We start from the raw sequence: 24,343 nt of genomic DNA on the forward strand, positions 1-24,343 counted from the left end.
GATTTGTAAATACTTGAAAATATGCTAGTGTATGTGTGCATGTATGTGTCGATGTTGGTTTACTAAGTAGACGTAATCCTTGAATAGTGCCTAGATATATTTTTGTAGAGAGGACATGAAAACTGTACATAACGGATGGTATGTCCGGTTCCGTAGTGTAGTGGTTATCACGTCTGCTTCACACGCAGAAGGTCGCGCGTTCGAAATTCGCCGGAACCTTGAACAGTGTCAATTATTGTATTTTTTCTTTTTTCGATTATGACAGAATAATATTCGAACTACTATGATCGTAATGAAATTGGGACTGTGTAAGTTGACGTAATATATTGTTTATTAAGATTGAGTTAGCTTGAAAGAAATATTACAGCTTGATAACAAAAACAATTTTAGTTGTAAGCAATTGCAATGCGGTTGAATCGTTTGTTGAAATAATTTCTAACATCTTTCAACGTTTATAGATTATTGGAACCGTCGCGTTTGCAGTGATGTAACATCAGTCGTTAGCATAGTGTGTCTTTCTCAACGTGAGAATACTTACTGTAACTGGAGAACCGTTGTATTTTTGCGATCAACTTACAGAAAAACAAGAGTGTCGCGGAAGAGAATATCAAAATAAAATTTAATCGGTCTAGGTTCCGGCGAGTTTCGAACTCGCGACCTTCTGCGTGTTAAGCAGACGTGATAACCACTACACCACGGAACCTTAACACTTACAACGTATTGTATACACAATTCTAACTCTCGTATCGTGACCTCATTGTCTCACATTCATTTGTCTTTATACATTTACAATAGAGTACGTTAAGTACACGTTATTTCGAACTACAGGACACCCGCCCCTTTCATAGCTGGTAAAAGTCGGCAAGGTCAACAACCTGCTGGCTGCACTCACGAAACTATTGTTACTAATTTTAGTTTGTATTTACTGTAAGTGTCCAAGTTCCTGTTGAAATGAAAGTGCAAAATGAAACGTTCAGCCCGTAAATTTGTTTTTGGATTAAAATCACAACTATTTTTACGTAAACTTCAATGAATTTATTTTATTTAATCAAGTGTGAAACCGGTGTGAAACCGGTGTAAAGCGAAGTTGTCCCGATTATTGTTTTATGCCCAGCGGTGATGACGGATGGAGTCATAGTAGTTAGAAGATAAAGGGGGGTATACCTTTACCTTCCTCTGAAATATGTTTGCAAAGAGATAACTCCAACCCGGACAAAAACGAAAAATCGAAGAAAGTGAGTACAATTAAGGTGTTGTATCCGAAGTCTACACAATCTCATGCGTCAGAAATCACAAAGTACAAAGCTTTGGCAATGTGATCTTTCTTATCGAAGCTATCATGCACCAAGGAAAAGTGGAACAACGTACTTAAATTTATAGATTTATTATTTTATTTATTTATTTATTATTATTACTATTATATATAGAATAACGGTAGATCTAAAAGAGTATATAGATCTAGAATAAATGTACACTCCTGCTATGTGTAGAAAACAACTGTCTGTAAATTGAACTTATACAGTTCTTATTCTATCGAACAAAATATCGTATGTTGTGGTTTTGTTTTTATGATGCTGATTACTAGTGCTCATTTACATAGATAAGAACATGAGTTTATGCTTTTGATTTCGAAACACATTTAGAAAGAAAACTTGATTTGTAAATACTTGAAAATATGCTAGTGTATGTGTGCATGTATGTGTCGATGTTGGTTTACTAAGTAGACGTAATCCTTGAATAGTGCCTAGATATATTTTTGTAGAGAGGACATGAAAACTGTACATAACGGATGGTATGTCCGGTTCCGTAGTGTAGTGGTTATCACGTCTGCTTCACACGCAGAAGGTCGCGAGCTCGAAACTCGCCGGAACCTTGAACAGTGTCAGTTACTGTTTTTTTAATTTTTTTTCTTCCGATTATGACAGAATAATATTCGAACTACTATGATCGTAATGAAATTGGGACTGTGTAAGTTGACGTAATATATTGTTTATTAAGATTGAGTTAGCTTGAAAGAAATATTACAGCTTGATAACAAAAACAATTTTAGTTGTAAGCAATTGCAATGCGGCTGAATCGTTTGTTGAAATAATTTCTAACATCTTTCAACGTTTATAGATTATTGGAACCGTCGCGTTTGCAGTGATGTAACATCAGTCGTTAGCATAGTGTGTCTTTCTCAACGTGAGAATACTTACTGTAACTGGAGAACCGTTGTATTTTTGCGATCAACTTACAGAAAAACAAGAGTGTCGCGGAAGAGAATATCAAAATAAAATTTAATCGGTCTAGGTTCCGGCGAGTTTCGAACTCGCGACCTTCTGCGTGTTAAGCAGACGTGATAACCACTACACCACGGAACCTCAACACTTACAACGTATTGTATACACAATTCTAACTCTCGTATCGTGACCTCATTGTCTCACATTCATTTGTCTTTATACATTTACAATAGAGTACGTTAAGTACACGTTATTTCGAACTACAGGACACCCGCCCCTTTCATAGCTGGTAAAAGTCGGCAAGGTCAACAACCTGCTGGCTGCACTCACGAAACTATTGTTACTAATTTTAGTTTGTATTTACTGTAAGTGTCCAAGTTCCTGTTGAAATGAAAGTGAAAATGAAACGTTCAGCCCGTAAATTTGTTTTTGGATTAAAATCACAACTATTTTTACGTAAACTTCAATGAATTTATTTTATTTAATCAAGTGTGAAACCGGTGTAAAGCGATGACGGATGGAGTCAAAGTAGTTAGAAGATAAAGGGGGGTATACCTTTACCTTCCTCTGAAATATGTTTGCAAAGAGATAACTCCAACCCGGACAAAAACGAAAAATCGAAGAAAGTGAGTACAATTAAGGTGTTGTATCCGAAGTCTACACAATCTCATGCGTCAGAAATCACAAAGTACAAAGCTTTGGCAATGTGATCTTTCTTATCGAAGCTATCATGCACCAAGGAAAAGTGGAACAACGTACTTAAATTTATAGATTTATTATTTTATTTATTTATTTATTATTATTACTATTATATATAGAATAACGGTAGATCTAAAAGAGTATATAGATCTAGAATAAATGTACACTCCTGCTATGTGTAGAAAACAACTGTCTGTAAATTGAACTTATACAGTTCTTATTCTATCGAACAAAATATCGTATGTTGTGGTTTTGTTGTTATGATGCTGATTACTAGTGCTCATTTACATAGATAAGAACATGAGTTTATGCTTTTGATTTCGAAACACATTTAGAAAGAAAACTTGATTTGTAAATACTTGAAAATATGCTAGTGTATGTGTGCATGTATGTGTCGATGTTGGTTTACTAAGTAGACGTAATCCTTGAATAGTGCCTAGATATATTTTTGTAGAGAGGACATGAAAACTGTACATAACGGATGGTATGTCCGGTTCCGTAGTGTAGTGGTTATCACGTCTGCTTCACACGCAGAAGGTCGCGAGCTCGAAACTCGCCGGAACCTTGAACAGTGTCAGTTACTGTTTTTTTAATTTTTTTTCTTCCGATTATGACAGAATAATATTCGAACTACTATGATCGTAATGAAATTGGGACTGTGTAAGTTGACGTAATATATTGTTTATTAAGATTGAGTTAGCTTGAAAGAAATATTACAGCTTGATAACAAAAACAATTTTAGTTGTAAGCAATTGCAATGCGGCTGAATCGTTTGTTGAAATAATTTCTAACATCTTTCAACGTTTATAGATTATTGGAACCGTCGCGTTTGCAGTGATGTAACATCAGTCGTTAGCATAGTGTGTCTTTCTCAACGTGAGAATACTTACTGTAACTGGAGAACCGTTGTATTTTTGCGATCAACTTACAGAAAAACAAGAGTGTCGCGGAAGAGAATATCAAAATAAAATTTAATCGGTCTAGGTTCCGGCGAGTTTCGAACTCGCGACCTTCTGCGTGTTAAGCAGACGAGATAACCACTACACCACGGAACCTCAACACTTACAACGTATTGTATACACAATTCTAACTCTCGTATCGTGACCTCATTGTCTCACATTCATTTGTCTTTATACATTTACAATAGAGTACGTTAAGTACACGTTATTTCGAACTACAGGACACCCGCCCCTTTCATAGCTGGTAAAAGTCGGCAAGGTCAACAACCTGCTGGCTGCACTCACGAAACTATTGTTACTAATTTTAGTTTGTATTTACTGTAAGTGTCCAAGTTCCTGTTGAAATGAAAGTGAAAATGAAACGTTCAGCCCGTAAATTTGTTTTTGGATTAAAATCACAACTATTTTTACGTAAACTTCAATGAATTTATTTTATTTAATCAAGTGTGAAACCGGTGTAAAGCGATGACGGATGGAGTCAAAGTAGTTAGAAGATAAAGGGGGGTATACCTTTACCTTCCTCTGAAATATGTTTGCAAAGAGATAACTCCAACCCGGACAAAAACGAAAAATCGAAGAAAGTGAGTACAATTAAGGTGTTGTATCCGAAGTCTACACAATCTCATGCGTCAGAAATCACAAAGTACAAAGCTTTGGCAATGTGATCTTTCTTATCGAAGCTATCATGCACCAAGGAAAAGTGGAACAACGTACTTAAATTTATAGATTTATTATTTTATTTATTTATTTATTATTATTACTATTATATATAGAATAACGGTAGATCTAAAAGAGTATATAGATCTAGAATAAATGTACACTCCTGCTATGTGTAGAAAACAACTGTCTGTAAATTGAACTTATACAGTTCTTATTCTATCGAACAAAATATCGTATGTTGTGGTTTTGTTTTTATGATGCTGATTACTAGTGCTCATTTACATAGATAAGAACATGAGTTTATGCTTTTGATTTCGAAACACATTTAGAAAGAAAACTTGATTTGTAAATACTTGAAAATATGCTAGTGTATGTGTGCATGTATGTGTCGATGTTGGTTTACTAAGTAGACGTAATCCTTGAATAGTGCCTAGATATATTTTTGTAGAGAGGACATGAAAACTGTACATAACGGATGGTATGTCCGGTTCCGTAGTGTAGTGGTTATCACGTCTGCTTCACACGCAGAAGGTCGCGAGTTCGAAACTCGCCGGAACCTTGAACAGTGTCAGTTACTGTTTTTTAAAATTTTTTTTCTTCCGATTATGACAGAATAATATTCGAACTACTATGATCGTAATGAAATTGGGACTGTGTAAGTTGACGTAATATATTGTTTATTAAGATTGAGTTAGCTTAAAAGAAATATTACAGCTTGATAACAAAAACAATTTTAGTTGTAAGCAATTGCAATGCGGTTGAATCGTTTGTTGAAATAATTTCTAACATCTTTCAACGTTTATAGATTATTGGAACCGTCGCGTTTGCAGTGATGTAACATCAGTCGTTAGCATAGTGTGTCTTTCTCAACGTGAGAATACTTACTGTAACTGGAGAACCGTTGTATTTTTGCGATCAACTTACAGAAAAACAAGAGTGTCGCGGAAGAGAATATCAAAATAAAATTTAATCGGTCTAGGTTCCGGCGAGTTTCGAACTCGCGACCTTCTGCGTGTTAAGCAGACGTGATAACCACTACACCACGGAACCTTAACACTTACAACGTATTGTATACACAATTCTAACTCTCGTATCGTGACCTCATTGTCTCACATTCATTTGTCTTTATACATTTACAATAGAGTACGTTAAGTACACGTTATTTCGAACTACAGGACACCCGCCCTTTTCATAGCTGGTAAAAGTCGGCAAGGTCAACAACCTGCTGGCTGCACTCACGAAACTATTGTTACTAATTTTAGTTTGTATTTACTGTAAGTGTCCAAGTTCCTGTTGAAATGAAAGTGCAAAATGAAACGTTCAGCCCGTAAATTTGTTTTTGGATTAAAATCACAACTATTTTTACGTAAACTTCAATGAATTTATTTTATTTAATCAAGTGTGAAACCGGTGTGAAACCGGTGTAAAGCGAAGTTGTCCCGATTATTGTTTTATGCCCAGCGGTGATGACGGATGGAGTCATAGTAGTTAGAAGATAAAGGGGGGTATACCTTTACCTTCCTCTGAAATATGTTTGCAAAGAGATAACTCCAACCCGGACAAAAACGAAAAATCGAAGAAAGTGAGTACAATTAAGGTGTTGTATCCGAAGTCTACACAATCTCATGCGTCAGAAATCACAAAGTACAAAGCTTTGGCAATGTGATCTTTCTTATCGAAGCTATCATGCACCAAGGAAAAGTGGAACAACGTACTTAAATTTATAGATTTATTATTTTATTTATTTATTTATTATTATTACTATTATATATAGAATAACGGTAGATCTAAAAGAGTATATAGATCTAGAATAAATGTACACTCCTGCTATGTGTAGAAAACAACTGTCTGTAAATTGAACTTATACAGTTCTTATTCTATCGAACAAAATATCGTATGTTGTGGTTTTGTTTTTATGATGCTGATTACTAGTGCTCATTTACATAGATAAGAACATGAGTTTATGCTTTTGATTTCGAAACACATTTAGAAAGAAAACTTGATTTGTAAATACTTGAAAATATGCTAGTGTATGTGTGCATGTATGTGTCGATGTTGGTTTACTAAGTAGACGTAATCCTTGAATAGTGCCTAGATATATTTTTGTAGAGAGGACATGAAAACTGTACATAACGGATGGTATGTCCGGTTCCGTAGTGTAGTGGTTATCACGTCTGCTTCACACGCAGAAGGTCGCGAGTTCGAAACTCGCCGGAACCTTGAACAGTGTCAATTATTGTATTTTTTCTTTTTTCGATTATGACAGAATAATATTCGAACTACTATGATCGTAATGAAATAGGGACTGTGTAAGTTGACGTAATATATTGTTTATTAAGATTGAGTTAGCTTGAAAGAAATATTACAGCTTGATAACAAAAACAATTTTAGTTGTAAGCAATTGCAATGCGGTTGAATCGTTTGTTGAAATAATTTCTAACATCTTTCAACGTTTATAGATTATTGGAACCGTCGCGTTTGCAGTGATGTAACATCAGTCGTTAGCATAGTGTGTCTTTCTCAACGTGAGAATACTTACTGTAACTGGAGAACCGTTGTATTTTTGCGATCAACTTACAGAAAAACAAGAGTGTCGCGGAAGAGAATATCAAAATAAAATTTAATCGGTCTAGGTTCCGGCGAGTTACGAACTCGCGACCTTCTGCGTGTTAAGCAGACGTGATAACCACTACACCACGGAACCTTAACACTTACAACGTATTGTATACACAATTCTAACTCTCGTATCGTGACCTCATTGTCTCACATTCATTTGTCTTTATACATTTACAATAGAGTACGTTAAGTACACGTTATTTCGAACTACAGGACACCCGCCCCTTTCATAGCTGGTAAAAGTCGGCAAGGTCAACAACCTGCTGGCTGCACTCACGAAACTATTGTTACTAATTTTAGTTTGTATTTACTGTAAGTGTCCAAGTTCCTGTTGAAATGAAAGTGCAAAATGAAACGTTCAGCCCGTAAATTTGTTTTTGGATTAAAATCACAACTATTTTTACGTAAACTTCAATGAATTTATTTTATTTAATCAAGTGTGAAACCGGTGTGAAACCGGTGTAAAGCGAAGTTGTCCCGATTATTGTTTTATGCCCAGCGGTGATGACGGATGGAGTCATAGTAGTTAGAAGATAAAGGGGGGTATACCTTTACCTTCCTCTGAAATATGTTTGCAAAGAGATAACTCCAACCCGGACAAAAACGAAAAATCGAAGAAAGTGAGTACAATTAAGGTGTTGTATCCGAAGTCTACACAATCTCATGCGTCAGAAATCACAAAGTACAAAGCTTTGGCAATGTGATCTTTCTTATCGAAGCTATCATGCACCAAGGAAAAGTGGAACAACGTACTTAAATTTATAGATTTATTATTTTATTTATTTATTTATTATTATTACTATTATATATAGAATAACGGTAGATCTAAAAGAGTATATAGATCTAGAATAAATGTACACTCCTGCTATGTGTAGAAAACAACTGTCTGTAAATTGAACTTATACAGTTCTTATTCTATCGAACAAAATATCGTATGTTGTGGTTTTGTTTTTATGATGCTGATTACTAGTGCTCATTTACATAGATAAGAACATGAGTTTATGCTTTTGATTTCGAAACACATTTAGAAAGAAAACTTGATTTGTAAATACTTGAAAATATGCTAGTGTATGTGTGCATGTATGTGTCGATGTTGGTTTACTAAGTAGACGTAATCCTTGAATAGTGCCTAGATATATTTTTGTAGAGAGGACATGAAAACTGTACATAACGGATGGTATGTCCGGTTCCGTAGTGTAGTGGTTATCACGTCTGCTTCACACGCAGAAGGTCGCGAGCTCGAAACTCGCCGGAACCTTGAACAGTGTCAGTTACTGTTTTTTTAATTTTTTTTCTTCCGATTATGACAGAATAATATTCGAACTACTATGATCGTAATGAAATTGGGACTGTGTAAGTTGACGTAATATATTGTTTATTAAGATTGAGTTAGCTTGAAAGAAATATTACAGCTTGATAACAAAAACAATTTTAGTTGTAAGCAATTGCAATGCGGCTGAATCGTTTGTTGAAATAATTTCTAACATCTTTCAACGTTTATAGATTATTGGAACCGTCGCGTTTGCAGTGATGTAACATCAGTCGTTAGCATAGTGTGTCTTTCTCAACGTGAGAATACTTACTGTAACTGGAGAACCGTTGTATTTTTGCGATCAACTTACAGAAAAACAAGAGTGTCGCGGAAGAGAATATCGAAATAAAATTGAATCGGTCTAGGTTCCGGCGAGTTTCGAACTCGCGACCTTCTGCGTGTTAAGCAGACGTGATAACCACTACACCACGGAACCTCAACACTTACAACGTATTGTATACACAATTCTAACTCTCGTATCGTGACCTCATTGTCTCACATTCATTTGTCTTTATACATTTACAATAGAGTACGTTAAGTACACGTTATTTCGAACTACAGGACACCCGCCCCTTTCATAGCTGGTAAAAGTCGGCAAGGTCAACAACCTGCTGGCTGCACTCACGAAACTATTGTTACTAATTTTAGTTTGTATTTACTGTAAGTGTCCAAGTTCCTGTTGAAATGAAAGTGAAAATGAAACGTTCAGCCCGTAAATTTGTTTTTGGATTAAAATCACAACTATTTTTACGTAAACTTCAATGAATTTATTTTATTTAATCAAGTGTGAAACCGGTGTAAAGCGATGACGGATGGAGTCATAGTAGTTAGAAGATAAAGGGGGGTATACCTTTACCTTCCTCTGAAATATGTTTGCAAAGAGATAACTCCAACCCGGACAAAAACGAAAAATCGAAGAAAGTGAGTACAATTAAGGTGTTGTATCCGAAGTCTACACAATCTCATGCGTCAGAAATCACAAAGTACAAAGCTTTGGCAATGTGATCTTTCTTATCGAAGCTATCATGCACCAAGGAAAAGTGGAACAACGTACTTAAATTTATAGATTTATTATTTTATTTATTTATTTATTATTATTACTATTATATATAGAATAACGGTAGATCTAAAAGAGTATATAGATCTAGAATAAATGTACACTCCTGCTATGTGTAGAAAACAACTGTCTGTAAATTGAACTTATACAGTTCTTATTCTATCGAACAAAATATCGTATGTTGTGGTTTTGTTTTTATGATGCTGATTACTAGTGCTCATTTACATAGATAAGAACATGAGTTTATGCTTTTGATTTCGAAACACATTTAGAAAGAAAACTTGATTTGTAAATACTTGAAAATATGCTAGTGTATGTGTGCATGTATGTGTCGATGTTGGTTTACTAAGTAGACGTAATCCTTGAATAGTGCCTAGATATATTTTTGTAGAGAGGACATGAAAACTGTACATAACGGATGGTATGTCCGGTTCCGTAGTGTAGTGGTTATCACGTCTGCTTCACACGCAGAAGGTCGCGAGTTCGAAACTCGCCGGAACCTTGAACAGTGTCAGTTACTGTTTTTTTAAATTTTTTTTTCTTCCGATTATGACAGAATAATATTCGAACTACTATGATCGTAATGAAATTGGGACTGTGTAAGTTGACGTAATATATTGTTTATTAAGATTGAGTTAGCTTAAAAGAAATATTACAGCTTGATAACAAAAACAATTTTAGTTGTAAGCAATTGCAATGCGGTTGAATCGTTTGTTGAAATAATTTCTAACATCTTTCAACGTTTATAGATTATTGGAACCGTCGCGTTTGCAGTGATGTAACATCAGTCGTTAGCATAGTGTGTCTTTCTCAACGTGAGAATACTTACTGTAACTGGAGAACCGTTGTATTTTTGCGATCAACTTACAGAAAAACAAGAGTGTCGCGGAAGAGAATATCAAAATAAAATTTAATCGGTCTAGGTTCCGGCGAGTTTCGAACTCGCGACCTTCTGCGTGTTAAGCAGACGTGATAACCACTACACCACGGAACCTCAACACTTACAACGTATTGTATACACAATTCTAACTCTCGCATCGTGACCTCATTGTCTCACATTCATTTGTCTTTATACATTTACAATAGAGTACGTTAAGTACACGTTATTTCGAACTACAGGACACCCGCCCCTTTCATAGCTGGTAAAAGTCGGCAAGGTCAACAACCTGCTGGCTGCACTCACGAAACTATTGTTACTAATTTTAGTTTGTATTTACTGTAAGTGTCCAAGTTCCTGTTGAAATGAAAGTGAAAATGAAACGTTCAGCCCGTAAATTTGTTTTTGGATTAAAATCACAACTATTTTTACGTAAACTTCAATGAATTTATTTTATTTAATCAAGTGTGAAACCGGTGTAAAGCGATGACGGATGGAGTCATAGTAGTTAGAAGATAAAGGGGGGTATACCTTTACCTTCCTCTGAAATATGTTTGCAAAGAGATAACTCCAACCCGGACAAAAACGAAAAATCGAAGAAAGTGAGTACAATTAAGGTGTTGTATCCGAAGTCTACACAATCTCATGCGTCAGAAATCACAAAGTACAAAGCTTTGGCAATGTGATCTTTCTTATCGAAGCTATCATGCACCAAGGAAAAGTGGAACAACGTACTTAAATTTATAGATTTATTATTTTATTTATTTATTTATTATTATTACTATTATATATAGAATAACGGTAGATCTAAAAGAGTATATAGATCTAGAATAAATGTACACTCCTGCTATGTGTAGAAAACAACTGTCTGTAAATTGAACTTATACAGTTCTTATTCTATCGAACAAAATATCGTATGTTGTGGTTTTGTTTTTATGATGCTGATTACTAGTGCTCATTTACATAGATAAGAACATGAGTTTATGCTTTTGATTTCGAAACACATTTAGAAAGAAAACTTGATTTGTAAATACTTGAAAATATGCTAGTGTATGTGTGCATGTATGTGTCGATGTTGGTTTACTAAGTAGACGTAATCCTTGAATAGTGCCTAGATATATTTTTGTAGAGAGGACATGAAAACTGTACATAACGGATGGTATGTCCGGTTCCGTAGTGTAGTGGTTATCACGTCTGCTTCACACGCAGAAGGTCGCGAGTTCGAAACTCGCCGGAACCTTGAACAGTGTCAGTTACTGTTTTTTTAAATTTTTTTTCTTCCGATTATGACAGAATAATATTCGAACTACTATGATCGTAATGAAATTGGGACTGTGTAAGTTGACGTAATATATTGTTTATTAAGATTGAGTTAGCTTAAAAGAAATATTACAGCTTGATAACAAAAACAATTTTAGTTGTAAGCAATTGCAATGCGGTTGAATCGTTTGTTGAAATAATTTCTAACATCTTTCAACGTTTATAGATTATTGGAACCGTCGCGTTTGCAGTGATGTAACATCAGTCGTTAGCATAGTGTGTCTTTCTCAACGTGAGAATACTTACTGTAACTGGAGAACCGTTGTATTTTTGCGATCAACTTACAGAAAAACAAGAGTGTCGCGGAAGAGAATATCAAAATAAAATTTAATCGGTCTAGGTTCCGGCGAGTTTCGAACTCGCGACCTTCTGCGTGTTAAGCAGACGTTATAACCACTACACCACGGAACCTTAACACTTACAACGTATTGTATACACAATTCTAACTCTCGTATCGTGACCTCATTGTCTCACATTCATTTGTCTTTATACATTTACAATAGAGTACGTCAAGTACACGTTATTTCGAACTACAGGACACCCGCCCCTTTCATAGCTGGTAAAAGTCGGCAAGGTCAACAACCTGCTGGCTGCACTCACGAAACTATTGTTACTAATTTTAGTTTGTATTTACTGTAAGTGTCCAAGTTCCTGTTGAAATGAAAGTGCAAAATGAAACGTTCAGCCCGTAAATTTGTTTTTGGATTAAAATCACAACTATTTTTACGTAAACTTCAATGAATTTATTTTATTTAATCAAGTGTGAAACCGGTGTGAAACCGGTGTAAAGCGAAGTTGTCCCGATTATTGTTTTATGCCCAGCGGTGATGACGGATGGAGTCATAGTAGTTAGAAGATAAAGGGGGGTATACCTTTACCTTCCTCTGAAATATGTTTGCAAAGAGATAACTCCAACCCGGACAAAAACGAAAAATCGAAGAAAGTGAGTACAATTAAGGTGTTGTATCCGAAGTCTACACAATCTCATGCGTCAGAAATCACAAAGTACAAAGCTTTGGCAATGTGATCTTTCTTATCGAAGCTATCATGCACCAAGGAAAAGTGGAACAACGTACTTAAATTTATAGATTTATTATTTTATTTATTTATTTATTATTATTACTATTATATATAGAATAACGGTAGATCTAAAAGAGTATATAGATCTAGAATAAATGTACACTCCTGCTATGTGTAGAAAACAACTGTCTGTAAATTGAACTTATACAGTTCTTATTCTATCGAACAAAATATCGTATGTTGTGGTTTTGTTGTTATGATGCTGATTACTAGTGCTCATTTACATAGATAAGAACATGAGTTTATGCTTTTGATTTCGAAACACATTTAGAAAGAAAACTTGATTTGTAAATACTTGAAAATATGCTAGTGTATGTGTGCATGTGTCGATGTTGGTTTACTAAGTAGACGTAATCCTTGAATAGTGCCTAGATATATTTTTGTAGAGAGGACATGAAAACTGTACATAACGGATGGTATGTCCGGTTCCGTAGTGTAGTGGATATCACGTCTGCTTCACACGCAGAAGGTCGCGAGTTCGAAACTCGCCGGAACCTTGAACAGTGTCAGTTACTGTTTTTTTAAATTTTTTTTCTTCCGATTATGACAGAATAATATTCGAACTACTATGATCGTAATGAAATTGGGACTGTGTAAGTTGACGTAATATATTGTTTATTAAGATTGAGTTAGCTTGAAAGAAATATTACAGCTTGATAACAAAAACAATTTTAGTTGTAAGCAATTGCAATGCGGTTCAATCGTTTGTTGAAATAATTTCTAACATCTTTCAACGTTTATAGATTATTGGAACCGTCGCGTTTGCAGTGATGTAACATCAGTCGTTAGCATAGTGTGTCTTTCTCAACGTGAGAATACTTACTGTAACTGGAGAACCGTTGTATTTTTGCGATCAACTTACAGAAAAACAAGAGTGTCGCGGAAGAGAATATCAAAATAAAATTTAATCGGTCTAGGTTCCGGCGAGTTTCGAACTCGCGACCTTCTGCGTGTTAAGCAGACGTGATAACCACTACACCACGGAACCTTAACACTTACAACGTATTGTATACACAATTCTAACTCTCGTATCGTGACCTCATTGTCTCACATTCATTTGTCTTTATACATTTACAATAGAGTACGGTAAGTACACGTTATTTCGAACTACAGGACACCCGCCCCTTTCATAGCTGGTAAAAGTCGGCTAGGTCAACAACCTGCTGGCTGCACTCACGAAACTATTGTTACTAATTTTAGTTTGTATTTACTGTAAGTGTCCAAGTTCCTGTTGAAATGAAAGTGCAAAATGAAACGTTCAGCCCGTAAATTTGCTTTTGGATTAAAATCACAACTATTTTTACGTAAACTTCAATGAATTTATTTTATTTAATCAAGTGTGAAACCGGTGTGAAACCGGTGTAAAGCGAAGTTGTCCCGATTATTGTTTTATGCCCAGCAGCGGTGATGACGGATGGAATCATAGTAGTTAGAAGATAAAGGGGGGTATACCTTTACCTTCCTCTGAAATATGTTTGCAAAGAGATAACTCCCACCTGGACAAAAACGAAAAATCGAAGAAAGTGAGTACAATTAAGGTGTTGTATCCGAAGTCTACACAATCTCATGCGTCAGAAATCACAAAGTACAAAGCTTTGGCAATGTGATCTTTCTTATCGAAGCTATCATGCACCAAGGAAAAGTGGAACAACGTACTTAAATTTATAGATTTATTATTTTATTTATTTATTTATTATTATTACTATTATATATAGAATAACGGTAGATCTAAAAGAGTATATAGATCTAGAATAAATGTACACTCCTGCTATGTGTAGAAAACAACTGTCTGTAAATTGAACTTATACAGTTCTTATTCTATCGAACAAAATATCGTATGTTGTGGTTTTGTTGTTATGATGCTGATTACTAGTGCTCATTTACATAGATAAGAACATGAGTTTATGCTTTTGATTTCGAAACACATTTAGAAAGAAAACTTGATTTGTAAATACTTGAAAATATGCTAGTGTATGTGTGCATGTATGTGTCGATGTTGGTTTACTAAGTAGACGTAATCCTTGAATAGTGCCTAGATATATTTTTGTAGAGAGGACATGAAAACTGTACATAACGGATGGTATGTCCGGTTCCGTAGTGTAGTGGATATCACGTCTGCTTCACACGCAGAAGGTCGCGAGTTCGAAACTCGCCGGAACCTTGAACAGTGTCAGTTACTGTTTTTTTAAATTTTTTTTCTTCCGATTATGACAGAATAATATTCGAACTACTATGATCGTAATGAAATTGGGACTGTGTAAGTTGACGTAATATATTGTTTATTAAGATTGAGTTAGCTTGAAAGAAATATTACAGCTTGATAACAAAAACAATTTTAGTTGTAAGCAATTGCAATGCGGTTGAATCGTTTGTTGAAATAATTTCTAACATCTTTCAACGTTTATAGATTATTGGAACCGTCGCGTTTGCAGTGATGTAACATCAGTCGTTAGCATAGTGTGTCTTTCTCAACGTGAGAATACTTACTGTAACTGGAGAACCGTTGTATTTTTGCGATCAACTTACAGAAAAACAAGAGTGTCGCGGAAGAGAATATCAAAATAAAATTTAATCGGTCTAGGTTCCGGCGAGTTTCGAACTCGCGACCTTCTGCGTGTTAAGCAGACGTGATAACCACTACACCACGGAACCTTAACACTTACAACGTATTGTATACACAATTCTAACTCTCGTATCGTGACCTCATTGTCTCACATTCATTTGTCTTTATACATTTACAATAGAGTACGGTAAGTACACGTTATTTCGAACTACAGGACACCCGCCCCTTTCATAGCTGGTAAAAGTCGGCTAGGTCAACAACCTGCTGGCTGCACTCACGAAACTATTGTTACTAATTTTAGTTTGTATTTACTGTAAGTGTCCAAGTTCCTGTTGAAATGAAAGTGCAAAATGAAACGTTCAGCCCGTAAATTTGCTTTTGGATTAAAATCACAACTATTTTTACGTAAACTTCAATGAATTTATTTTATTTAATCAAGTGTGAAACCGGTGTGAAACCGGTGTAAAGCGAAGTTGTCCCGATTATTGTTTTATGCCCAGCAGCGGTGATGACGGATGGAATCATAGTAGTTAGAAGATAAAGGGGGGTATACCTTTACCTTCCTCTGAAATATGTTTGCAAAGAGATAACTCCCACCTGGACAAAAACGAAAAATCGAAGAAAGTGAGTACAATTAAGGTGTTGTATCCGAAGTCTACACAATCTCATGCGTCAGAAATCACAAAGTACAAAGCTTTGGCAATGTGATCTTTCTTATCGAAGCTATCATGCACCAAGGAAAAGTGGAACAACGTACTTAAATTTATAGATTTATTATTTTATTTATTTATTTATTATTATTACTATTATATATAGAATAACGGTAGATCTAAAAGAGTATATAGATCTAGAATAAATGTACACTCCTGCTATGTGTAGAAAACAACTGTCTGTAAATTGAACTTATACAGTTCTTATTCTATCGAACAAAATATCGTATGTTGTGGTTTTGTTGTTATGATGCTGATTACTAGTGCTCATTTACATAGATAAGAACATGAGTTTATGCTTTTGATTTCGAAACACATTTAGAAAGAAAACTTGATTTGTAAATACTTGAAAATATGCTAGTGTATGTGTGCATGTATGTGTCGATGTTGGTTTACTAAGTAGACGTAATCCTTGAATAGTGCCTAGATATATTTTTGTAGAGAGGACATGAAAACTGTACATAACGGATGGTATGTCCGGTTCCGTAGTGTAGTGGATATCACGTCTGCTTCACACGCAGAAGGTCGCGAGTTCGAAACTCGCCGGAACCTTGAACAGTGTCAGTTACTGTTTTTTTAAATTTTTTTTCTTCCGATTATGACAGAATAATATTCGAACTACTATGATCGTAATGAAATTGGGACTGTGTAAGTTGACGTAATATATTGTTTATTAAGATTGAGTTAGCTTGAAAGAAATATTACAGCTTGATAACAAAAACAATTTTAGTTGTAAGCAATTGCAATGCGGTTGAATCGTTTGTTGAAATAATTTCTAACATCTTTCAACGTTTATAGATTATTGGAACCGTCGCGTTTGCAGTGATGTAACATCAGTCGTTAGCATAGTGTGTCTTTCTCAACGTGAGAATACTTACTGTAACTGGAGAACCGTTGTATTTTTGCGATCAACTTACAGAAAAACAAGAGTGTCGCGGAAGAGAATATCAAAATAAAATTTAATCGGTCTAGGTTCCGGCGAGTTTCGAACTCGCGACCTTCTGCGTGTTAAGCAGATGTGATAACCACTACACCACGGAACCTTAACACTTACAACGTATTGTATACACAATTCTAACTCTCGTATCGTGACCTCATTGTCTCACATTCATTTGTCTTTATACATTTACAATAGAGTACGTTAAGTACACGTTATTTCGAACTACAGGACACCCGCCCCTTTCATAGCTGGTAAAAGTCGGCAAGGTCAACAACCTGCTGGCTGCACTCACGAAACTATTGTTACTAATTTTAGTTTGTATTTACTGTAAGTGTCCAAGTTCCTGTTGAAATGAAAGTGCAAAATGAAACGTTCAGCCCGTAAATTTGCTTTTGGATTAAAATCACAACTATTTTTACGTAAACTTCAATGAATTTATTTTATTTAATCAAGTGTGAAACCGGTGTGAAACCGGTGTAAAGCGAAGTTGTCCCGATTATTGTTTTATGCCCAGCGGTGATGACGGATGGAGTCATAGTAGTTAGAAGATAAAGGGGGGTATACCTTTACCTTCCTCTGAAATATGTTTGCAAAGAGATAACTCCAACCCGGACAAAAACGAAAAATCGAAGAAAGTGAGTACAATTAAGGTGTTGTATCCGAAGTCTACACAATCTCATGCGTCAGAAATCACAAAGTACAAAGCTTTGGCAATGTGATCTTTCTTATCGAAGCTATCATGCACCAAGGAAAAGTGGAACAACGTACTTAAATTTATAGATTTATTATTTTATTTATTTATTTATTATTATTACTATTATATATAGAATAACGGTAGATCTAAAAGAGTATATAGATCTAGAATAAATGTACACTCCTGCTATGTGTAGAAAACAACTGTCTGTAAATTGAACTTATACAGTTCTTATTCTATCGAACAAAATATCGTATGTTGTGGTTTTGTTGTTATGATGCTGATTACTAGTGCTCATTTACATAGATAAGAACATGAGTTTATGCTTTTGATTTCGAAACACATTTAGAAAGAAAACTTGATTTGTAAATACTTGAAAATATGCTAGTGTATGTGTGCATGTGTCGATGTTGGTTTACTAAGTAGACGTAATCCTTGAATAGTGCCTAGATATATTTTTGTAGAGAGGACATGAAAACTGTACATAACGGATGGTATGTCCGGTTCCGTAGTGTAGTGGTTATCACGTCTGCTTCACACGCAGAAGGTCGCGAGTTCGAAACTCGCCGGAACCTTGAACAGTGTCAGTTACTGTTTTTTTAAATTTTTTTTCTTCCGATTATGACAGAATAATATTCGAACTACTATGATCGTAATGAAATTGGGACTGTGTAAGTTGACGTAATATATTGTTTATTAAGATTGTGTTAGCTTGAAAGAAATATTACAGCTTGATAACAAAAACAATTTTAGTTGTAAGCAATTGCAATGCGGTTGAATCGTTTGTTGAAATAATTTCTAACATCTTTCAACGTTTATAGATTATTGGAACCGTCGCGTTTGCAGTGATGTAACATCAGTCGTTAGCATAGTGTGTCTTTCTCAACGTGAGAATACTTACTGTAACTGGAGAACCGTTGTATTTTTGCGATCAACTTACAGAAAAACAAGAGTGTCGCGGAAGAGAATATCAAAATAAAATTTAATCGGTCTAGGTTCCGGCGAGTTTCGAACTCGCGACCTTCTGCGTGTTAAGCAGACGTGATAACCACTACACCACGGAACCTTAACACTTACAACGTATTGTATACACAATTCTAACTCTCGTATCGTGACCTCATTGTCTCACATTCATTTGTCTTTATACATTTACAATAGAGTACGTTAAGTACACGTTATTTCGAACTACAGGACACCCGCCCCTTTCATAGCTGGTAAAAGTCGGCAAGGTCAACAACCTGCTGGCTGCACTCACGAAACTATTGTTACTAATTTTAGTTTGTATTTACTGTAAGTGTCCAAGTTCCTGTTGAAATGAAAGTGCAAAATGAAACGTTCAGCCCGTAAATTTGCTTTTGGATTAAAATCACAACTATTTTTACGTAAACTTCAATGAATTTATTTTATTTAATCAAGTGTGAAACCGGTGTGAAACCGGTGTAAAGCGAAGTTGTCCCGATTATTGTTTTATGCCCAGCGGTGATGACGGATGGAGTCATAGTAGTTAGAAGATAAAGGGGGGTATACCTTTACCTTCCTCTGAAATATGTTTGCAAAGAGATAACTCCAACCCGGACAAAAACGAAAAATCGAAGAAAGTGAGTACAATTAAGGTGTTGTATCCGAAGTCTACACAATCTCATGCGTCAGAAATCACAAAGTACAAAGCTTTGGCAATGTGATCTTTCTTATCGAAGCTATCATGCACCAAGGAAAAGTGGAACAACGTACTTAAATTTATAGATTTATTATTTTATTTATTTATTTATTATTATTACTATTATATATAGAATAACGGTAGATCTAAAAGAGTATATAGATCTAGAATAAATGTACACTCCTGCTATGTGTAGAAAACAACTGTCTGTAAATTGAACTTATACAGTTCTTATTCTATCGAACAAAATATCGTATGTTGTGGTTTTGTTGTTATGATGCTGATTACTAGTGCTCATTTACATAGATAAGAACATGAGTTTATGCTTTTGATTTCGAAACACATTTAGAAAGAAAACTTGATTTGTAAATACTTGAAAATATGCTAGTGTATGTGTGCATGTATGTGTCGATGTTGGTTTACTAAGTAGACGTAATCCTTGAATAGTGCCTAGATATATTTTTGTAGAGAGGACATGAAAACTGTACATAACGGATGGTATGTCCGGTTCCGTAGTGTAGTGGTTATCACGTCTGCTTCACACGCAGAAGGTCGCGAGTTCGAAACTCGCCGGAACCTTGAACAGTGTCAGTTACTGTTTTTTTAAATTTTTTTTCTTCCGATTATGACAGAATAATATTCGAACTACTATGATCGTAATGAAATTGGGACTGTGTAAGTTGACGTAATATATTGTTTATTAAGATTGAGTTAGCTTGAAAGAAATATTACAGCTTGATAACAAAAACAATTTTAGTTGTAAGCAATTGCAATGCGGTTGAATCGTTTGTTGAAATAATTTCTAACATCTTTCAACGTTTATAGATTATTGGAACCGTCGCGTTTGCAGTGATGTAACATCAGTCGTTAGCATAGTGTGTCTTTCTCAACGTGAGAATACTTACTGTAACTGGAGAACCGTTGTATTTTTGCGATCAACTTACAGAAAAACAAGAGTGTCGCGGAAGAGAATATCAAAATAAAATTTAATCGGTCTAGGTTCCGGCGAGTTTCGAACTCGCGACCTTCTGCGTGTTAAGCAGACGTGATAACCACTACACCACGGAACCTTTAACACTTACAACGTATTGTATACACAATTCTAACTCTCGTATCGTGACCTCATTGTCTCACATTCATTTGTCTTTATACATTTACAATAGAGTACGTCAAGTACACGTTATTTCGAACTACAGGACACCCGCCCCTTTCATAGCTGGTAAAAGTCGGCAAGGTCAACAACCTGCTGGCTGCACTCACGAAACTATTGTTACTAATTTTAGTTTGTATTTACTGTAAGTGTCCAAGTTCCTGTTGAAATGAAAGTGCAAAATGAAACGTTCAGCCCGTAAATTTGCTTTTGGATTAAAATCACAACTATTTTTACGTAAACTTCAATGAATTTATTTTATTTAATCAAGTGTGAAACCGGTGTGAAACCGGTGTAAAGCGAAGTTGTCCCGATTATTGTTTTATGCCCAGCGGTGATGACGGATGGAGTCATAGTAGTTAGAAGATAAAGGGGGGTATACCTTTACCTTCCTCTGAAATATGTTTGCAAAGAGATAACTCCAACCCGGACAAAAACGAAAAATCGAAGAAAGTGAGTACAATTAAGGTGTTGTATCCGAAGTCTACACAATCTCATGCGTCAGAAATCACAAAGTACAAAGCTTTGGCAATGTGATCTTTCTTATCGAAGCTATCATGCACCAAGGAAAAGTGGAACAACGTACTTAAATTTATAGATTTATTATTTTATTTATTTATTTATTATTATTACTATTATATATAGAATAACGGTAGATCTAAAAGAGTATATAGATCTAGAATAAATGTACACTCCTGCTATGTGTAGAAAACAACTGTCTGTAAATTGAACTTATACAGTTCTTATTCTATCGAACAAAATATCGTATGTTGTGGTTTTGTTGTTATGATGCTGATTACTAGTGCTCATTTACATAGATAAGAACATGAGTTTATGCTTTTGATTTCGAAACACATTTAGAAAGAAAACTTGATTTGTAAATACTTGAAAATATGCTAGTGTATGTGTGCATGTGTCGATGTTGGTTTACTAAGTAGACGTAATCCTTGAATAGTGCCTAGATATATTTTTGTAGAGAGGACATGAAAACTGTACATAACGGATGGTATGTCCGGTTCCGTAGTGTAGTGGTTATCACGTCTGCTTCACACGCAGAAGGTCGCGAGTTCGAAACTCGCCGGAACCTTTAACCGTGTCAGTTACTGTTTTTTTAAATTTTTTTTCTTCCGATTATGACAGAATAATATTCGAACTACTATGATCGTAATGAAATTGGGACTGTGTAAGTTGACGTAATATATTGTTTATTAAGATTGAGTTAGCTTGAAAGAAATATTACAGCTTGATAACAAAAACAATTTTAGTTGTAAGCAATTGCAATGCGGTTGAATCGTTTGTTGAAATAATTTCTAACATCTTTCAACGTTTATAGATTATTGGAACCGTCGCGTTTGCAGTGATGTAACATCAGTCGTTAGCATAGTGTGTCTTTCTCAACGTGAGAATACTTACTGTAACTGGAGAACCGTTGTATTTTTGCGATCAACTTACAGAAAAACAAGAGTGTCGCGGAAGAGAATATCAAAATAAAATTTAATCGGTCTAGGTTCCGGCGAGTTTCGAACTCGCGACCTTCTGCGTGTTAAGCAGACGTGATAACCACTACACCACGGAACCTTAACACTTACAACGTATTGTATACACAATTCTAACTCTCGTATCGTGACCTCATTGTCTCACATTCATTTGTCTTTATACATTTACAATAGAGTACGGTAAGTACACGTTATTTCGAACTACAGGACACCCGCCCCTTTCATAGCTGGTAAAAGTCGGCAAGGTCAACAACCTGCTGGCTGCACTCACGAAACTATTGTTACTAATTTTAGTTTGTATTTACTGTAAGTGTCCAAGTTCCTGTTGAAATGAAAGTGCAAAATGAAACGTTCAGCCCGTAAATTTGCTTTTGGATTAAAATCACAACTATTTTTACGTAAACTTCAATGAATTTATTTTATTTAATCAAGTGTGAAACCGGTGTGAAACCGGTGTAAAGCGAAGTTGTCCCGATTATTGTTTTATGCCCAGCGGTGATGACGGATGGAGTCATAGTAGTTAGAAGATAAAGGGGGGTATACCTTTACCTTCCTCTGAAATATGTTTGCAAAGAGATAACTCCAACCCGGACAAAAACGAAAAATCGAAGAAAGTGAGTACAATTAAGGTGTTGTATCCGAAGTCTACACAATCTCATGCGTCAGAAATCACAAAGTACAAAGCTTTGGCAATGTGATCTTTCTTATCGAAGCTATCATGCACCAAGGAAAAGTGGAACAACGTACTTAAATTTATAGATTTATTATTTTATTTATTTATTTATTATTATTACTATTATATATAGAATAACGGTAGATCTAAAAGAGTATATAGATCTAGAATAAATGTACACTCCTGCTATGTGTAGAAAACAACTGTCTGTAAATTGAACTTATACAGTTCTTATTCTATCGAACAAAATATCGTATGTTGTGGTTTTGTTGTTATGATGCTGATTACTAGTGCTCATTTACATAGATAAGAACATGAGTTTATGCTTTTGATTTCGAAACACATTTAGAAAGAAAACTTGATTTGTAAATACTTGAAAATATGCTAGTGTATGTGTGCATGTATGTGTCGATGTTGGTTTACTAAGTAGACGTAATCCTTGAATAGTGCCTAGATATATTTTTGTAGAGAGGACATGAAAACTGTACATAACGGATGGTATGTCCGGTTCCGTAGTGTAGTGGTTATCACGTCTGCTTCACACGCAGAAGGTCGCGAGTTCGAAACTCGCCGGAACCTTGAACAGTGTCAGTTACTGTTTTTTTTAATTTTTTTTCTTCCGATTATGACAGAATAATATTCGAACTACTATGATCGTAATGAAATTGGGACTGTGTAAGTTGACGTAATATATTGTTTATTAAGATTGAGTTAGCTTGAAAGAAATATTACAGCTTGATAACAAAAACAATTTTAGTTGTAAGCAATTGCAATGCGGTTCAATCGTTTGTTGAAATAATTTCTAACATCTTTCAACGTTTATAGATTATTGGAACCGTCGCGTTTGCAGTGATGTAACATCAGTCGTTAGCATAGTGTGTCTTTCTCAACGTGAGAATACTTACTGTAACTGGAGAACCGTTGTATTTTTGCGATCAACTGACAGAAAAACAAGAGTGTCGCGGAAGAGAATATCAAAATAAAATTTAATCGGTCTAGGTTCCGGCGAGTTTCGAACTCGCGACCTTCTGCGTGTTAAGCAGACGTGATAACCACTACACCACGGAACCTTAACACTTACAACGTATTGTATACACAATTCTAACTCTCGTATCGTGACCTCATTGTCTCACATTCATTTGTCTTTATACATTTACAATAGAGTACGTTAAGTACACGTTATTTCGAACTACAGGACACCCGCCCCTTTCATAGCTGGTAAAAGTCGGCAAGGTCAACAACCTGCTGGCTGCACTCACGAAACTATTGTTACTAATTTTAGTTTGTATTTACTGTAAGTGTCCAAGTTCCTGTTGAAATGAAAGTGCAAAATGAAACGTTCAGCCCGTAAATTTGCTTTTGGATTAAAATCACAACTATTTTTACGTAAACTTCAATGAATTTATTTTATTTAATCAAGTGTGAAATCGGTGTGAAACCGGTGTAAAGCGAAGTTGTCCCGATTATTGTTTTATGCCCAGCGGTGATGACGGATGGAGTCATAGTAGTTAGAAGATAAAGGGGGGTATACCTTTACCTTCCTCTGAAATATGTTTGCAAAGAGATAACTCCAACCCGGACAAAAACGAAAAATCGAAGAAAGTGAGTACAATTAAGGTGTTGTATCCGAAGTCTACACAATCTCCGGCGTCAGAAAT

At 35.3% G+C, this 24,343-nt stretch overlaps 30 non-coding genes across 30 annotated transcripts; 15 read left to right on the forward strand and 15 right to left on the reverse strand.

Moving 5' to 3' along the window:
* Positions 1-146: 146 nt before the first annotated feature.
* Trnav-cac (transfer RNA valine (anticodon CAC)) lies at positions 147-219 on the forward strand. Its single transcript has one exon. It is a non-coding gene; the product is annotated as a tRNA-Val (tRNA).
* A 411-nt stretch (positions 220-630) lies between these two features.
* On the reverse strand, positions 631-703 carry Trnav-aac (transfer RNA valine (anticodon AAC)). The gene has a single exon. It is a non-coding gene; the product is annotated as a tRNA-Val (tRNA).
* A 1,097-nt stretch (positions 704-1,800) lies between these two features.
* Trnav-cac (transfer RNA valine (anticodon CAC)) lies at positions 1,801-1,873 on the forward strand. Its single transcript has one exon. It is a non-coding gene; the product is annotated as a tRNA-Val (tRNA).
* A 417-nt stretch (positions 1,874-2,290) lies between these two features.
* Positions 2,291-2,363, reverse strand: Trnav-aac (transfer RNA valine (anticodon AAC)). Its single transcript has one exon. It is a non-coding gene; the product is annotated as a tRNA-Val (tRNA).
* A 1,050-nt stretch (positions 2,364-3,413) lies between these two features.
* Trnav-cac (transfer RNA valine (anticodon CAC)) lies at positions 3,414-3,486 on the forward strand. Its single transcript has one exon. It is a non-coding gene; the product is annotated as a tRNA-Val (tRNA).
* A 417-nt stretch (positions 3,487-3,903) lies between these two features.
* Positions 3,904-3,976, reverse strand: Trnav-aac (transfer RNA valine (anticodon AAC)). Its single transcript has one exon. It is a non-coding gene; the product is annotated as a tRNA-Val (tRNA).
* Positions 3,977-5,026: 1,050 nt separating this feature from the next.
* Positions 5,027-5,099, forward strand: Trnav-cac (transfer RNA valine (anticodon CAC)). The gene has a single exon. It is a non-coding gene; the product is annotated as a tRNA-Val (tRNA).
* Positions 5,100-5,517: 418 nt separating this feature from the next.
* Trnav-aac (transfer RNA valine (anticodon AAC)) lies at positions 5,518-5,590 on the reverse strand. Its single transcript has one exon. It is a non-coding gene; the product is annotated as a tRNA-Val (tRNA).
* Positions 5,591-6,687: 1,097 nt separating this feature from the next.
* Trnav-cac (transfer RNA valine (anticodon CAC)) lies at positions 6,688-6,760 on the forward strand. The gene has a single exon. It is a non-coding gene; the product is annotated as a tRNA-Val (tRNA).
* Positions 6,761-7,171: 411 nt separating this feature from the next.
* Positions 7,172-7,244, reverse strand: Trnav-aac (transfer RNA valine (anticodon AAC)). Its single transcript has one exon. It is a non-coding gene; the product is annotated as a tRNA-Val (tRNA).
* Positions 7,245-8,341: 1,097 nt separating this feature from the next.
* Trnav-cac (transfer RNA valine (anticodon CAC)) lies at positions 8,342-8,414 on the forward strand. Its single transcript has one exon. It is a non-coding gene; the product is annotated as a tRNA-Val (tRNA).
* A 417-nt stretch (positions 8,415-8,831) lies between these two features.
* On the reverse strand, positions 8,832-8,904 carry Trnav-aac (transfer RNA valine (anticodon AAC)). Its single transcript has one exon. It is a non-coding gene; the product is annotated as a tRNA-Val (tRNA).
* Positions 8,905-9,954: 1,050 nt separating this feature from the next.
* Trnav-cac (transfer RNA valine (anticodon CAC)) lies at positions 9,955-10,027 on the forward strand. The gene has a single exon. It is a non-coding gene; the product is annotated as a tRNA-Val (tRNA).
* A 419-nt stretch (positions 10,028-10,446) lies between these two features.
* On the reverse strand, positions 10,447-10,519 carry Trnav-aac (transfer RNA valine (anticodon AAC)). The gene has a single exon. It is a non-coding gene; the product is annotated as a tRNA-Val (tRNA).
* A 1,050-nt stretch (positions 10,520-11,569) lies between these two features.
* Positions 11,570-11,642, forward strand: Trnav-cac (transfer RNA valine (anticodon CAC)). Its single transcript has one exon. It is a non-coding gene; the product is annotated as a tRNA-Val (tRNA).
* A 418-nt stretch (positions 11,643-12,060) lies between these two features.
* On the reverse strand, positions 12,061-12,133 carry Trnav-aac (transfer RNA valine (anticodon AAC)). The gene has a single exon. It is a non-coding gene; the product is annotated as a tRNA-Val (tRNA).
* Positions 12,134-13,226: 1,093 nt separating this feature from the next.
* Positions 13,227-13,299, forward strand: Trnav-cac (transfer RNA valine (anticodon CAC)). The gene has a single exon. It is a non-coding gene; the product is annotated as a tRNA-Val (tRNA).
* A 418-nt stretch (positions 13,300-13,717) lies between these two features.
* Trnav-aac (transfer RNA valine (anticodon AAC)) lies at positions 13,718-13,790 on the reverse strand. Its single transcript has one exon. It is a non-coding gene; the product is annotated as a tRNA-Val (tRNA).
* A 1,100-nt stretch (positions 13,791-14,890) lies between these two features.
* On the forward strand, positions 14,891-14,963 carry Trnav-cac (transfer RNA valine (anticodon CAC)). The gene has a single exon. It is a non-coding gene; the product is annotated as a tRNA-Val (tRNA).
* A 418-nt stretch (positions 14,964-15,381) lies between these two features.
* Trnav-aac (transfer RNA valine (anticodon AAC)) lies at positions 15,382-15,454 on the reverse strand. Its single transcript has one exon. It is a non-coding gene; the product is annotated as a tRNA-Val (tRNA).
* Positions 15,455-16,554: 1,100 nt separating this feature from the next.
* On the forward strand, positions 16,555-16,627 carry Trnav-cac (transfer RNA valine (anticodon CAC)). The gene has a single exon. It is a non-coding gene; the product is annotated as a tRNA-Val (tRNA).
* A 418-nt stretch (positions 16,628-17,045) lies between these two features.
* Trnav-aac (transfer RNA valine (anticodon AAC)) lies at positions 17,046-17,118 on the reverse strand. Its single transcript has one exon. It is a non-coding gene; the product is annotated as a tRNA-Val (tRNA).
* A 1,093-nt stretch (positions 17,119-18,211) lies between these two features.
* Trnav-cac (transfer RNA valine (anticodon CAC)) lies at positions 18,212-18,284 on the forward strand. The gene has a single exon. It is a non-coding gene; the product is annotated as a tRNA-Val (tRNA).
* A 418-nt stretch (positions 18,285-18,702) lies between these two features.
* Trnav-aac (transfer RNA valine (anticodon AAC)) lies at positions 18,703-18,775 on the reverse strand. Its single transcript has one exon. It is a non-coding gene; the product is annotated as a tRNA-Val (tRNA).
* Positions 18,776-19,872: 1,097 nt separating this feature from the next.
* Positions 19,873-19,945, forward strand: Trnav-cac (transfer RNA valine (anticodon CAC)). Its single transcript has one exon. It is a non-coding gene; the product is annotated as a tRNA-Val (tRNA).
* Positions 19,946-20,363: 418 nt separating this feature from the next.
* Positions 20,364-20,436, reverse strand: Trnav-aac (transfer RNA valine (anticodon AAC)). Its single transcript has one exon. It is a non-coding gene; the product is annotated as a tRNA-Val (tRNA).
* A 1,094-nt stretch (positions 20,437-21,530) lies between these two features.
* Positions 21,531-21,603, forward strand: Trnav-cac (transfer RNA valine (anticodon CAC)). The gene has a single exon. It is a non-coding gene; the product is annotated as a tRNA-Val (tRNA).
* A 418-nt stretch (positions 21,604-22,021) lies between these two features.
* Positions 22,022-22,094, reverse strand: Trnav-aac (transfer RNA valine (anticodon AAC)). The gene has a single exon. It is a non-coding gene; the product is annotated as a tRNA-Val (tRNA).
* Positions 22,095-23,191: 1,097 nt separating this feature from the next.
* On the forward strand, positions 23,192-23,264 carry Trnav-cac (transfer RNA valine (anticodon CAC)). Its single transcript has one exon. It is a non-coding gene; the product is annotated as a tRNA-Val (tRNA).
* Positions 23,265-23,682: 418 nt separating this feature from the next.
* Positions 23,683-23,755, reverse strand: Trnav-aac (transfer RNA valine (anticodon AAC)). Its single transcript has one exon. It is a non-coding gene; the product is annotated as a tRNA-Val (tRNA).
* Positions 23,756-24,343: the final 588 nt, after the last annotated feature.

This window comes from Euprymna scolopes, chromosome 9, assembly GCF_053919585.1.
Source record: "Euprymna scolopes isolate OS-2025 chromosome 9, ASM5391958v1, whole genome shotgun sequence".
Lineage (NCBI taxonomy): Eukaryota > Metazoa > Mollusca > Cephalopoda > Sepiida > Sepiolidae > Euprymna > Euprymna scolopes.